Raw genomic sequence first — 1687 nt, 5'->3', positions numbered from 1 at the left:
GGAAAGAACTTATTTTCTCTTCTCTGTGGGACATGCTATATTGGGAATGAGCCTACCTGGTGACGAGGGACTGACCATGGCATGGCACACTCAAAATGAGCACCTGACAACAGAGGACCAACGATGCTTTCAATAACTGATCAGTGCTGCTTTCTGATAACAGGAATGCTTTCAAGGAAAGATATTGACCAAAAAAGGGAAAATATAAACAATAATATAAATGGAGCTTCTTTAAAATAGAAAAGCTGCCATACCAGAGGAACTGCCTTACACAAAATGTTAAAAGAGGAAAAGGATTTATAACTGCTGGAGTGGTTTCCATCATGGGGATGATTTAGGGGTTGGCAGGAAGCACTCAGTAAAATCGGTCCTCCCCAACGTAACTTGGTTTGTCCCATTCCTGGGACCCCTCACAGCTATAATCTTACTTCTAATTGTTGGTATCCACCTAGGAAAGGTAACTGAAAACTTAAATAAACATGCTAATCTGATTTTACCCACACCGACAAATACTAAACTGCACCCATATAACCTAGGGAACTGGGTATATTTAAAAACCTGGAAATCAGGATCCCCGCAAGATCAGCAGAACCCTCTATGGATAGCTCTTCATGTGGTGTTATTAACAACTCATTCTTTTCTTAAACTACAAGATATAGCTTCCTGAATTCATCTTTCTCAAGTGAAGCCAGCTATACTGCTCAGTGAGAAAAAGGAACAGGACCCAGAGTACTCCCGAGTACCCATCCGACTTCAAGCTGCTACAAGATTAAGCGATGTCCAATATGTCTGCTCTTACTCCTAATGGCTTTTTTCTATATTTTGTCTCTTTATGCACTCCTGTTCCGAGGCATCCCAGAACCTAGGGGACGCCAAGATTTCCATAAGTCAGGCAGCCAGAGAATTTCACTCCTCTAACTCAAAGATGTACTCCATCCACATTCAGGAGGAAGCCGTTACAGAAGTGGGACCCTTCGCTCCATTCCCTCAAGAATGAGGAATGAAAGATCTCCAGAAGGAATTGTTAGATAGGACAAGGGTCTCGGGTTTGGGCTGTTCTTTTGGGCAGTTCTGAGTAAATGTTATTCTTGCTAAACATTAACATGTAGCACAGTATCTTACAGATGCAGCTATAACTGGATGAGCTTGATCAGGAACTCAATATTATGCAAAGAGGAAATCAACAGGTAATTAACCAAATCCAAGTAAGTTTAGCCATCTGCAAAGAAGAAATCAACATGTAATTAACCTAATAGTGTATAGGAGCAATGGCTAAACCTACCTCCAGAATGAGCGAGCTTTGGATGTGAATCCCATCTACTTTACCTGCTGCAAGTAAATAAAGGTATCTAAGGATGACCGCCTCTTGTTCTTGAACAGAACACCCCAAGCAGGGAACCCCTTGAATTCATTAACAGAAAGAAGGACTCTAAAGAAGGCCAAAGTGGCTGAAGGGCAGAGCAAAATGTCATGTCCAATGAGACCGTAGAAGCAAGCAAAGTCCACACCATGCAGGACATTGTAGGCCATGTGAAGTTTTGTCTTTATCCTAAGAGCAACAGAAAGTCATGGAAGATTTTTAAACAGGTGATTGGCAGAGGAGGAAGGAAGGAAATGGACATGATTAGATTTGCATTTTGAAAAGATCACACTCCACAGTGTGAAGAAGAGACTGTTGGTGGGCGGG

General features: G+C 41.9%; 1 protein-coding gene across 8 annotated transcripts in view; it reads right to left on the bottom strand.

Moving 5' to 3' along the window:
• Positions 1–1687, bottom strand: part of FTO (FTO, alpha-ketoglutarate dependent dioxygenase) — a 331224-nt gene that overhangs the window by 328514 nt on the left and 1023 nt on the right. The gene's annotated exons all lie outside the window — the stretch shown is intronic.

Source organism: Pteropus alecto, unplaced genomic scaffold, assembly GCF_000325575.1.
Source record: "Pteropus alecto unplaced genomic scaffold, ASM32557v1 scaffold123, whole genome shotgun sequence".
NCBI classification, from domain to species: Eukaryota; Metazoa; Chordata; class Mammalia; order Chiroptera; family Pteropodidae; genus Pteropus; species Pteropus alecto.
Note: the sequence above shows the minus strand (reverse complement) of the source record. Positions and strands in the feature narration are given on the sequence as shown.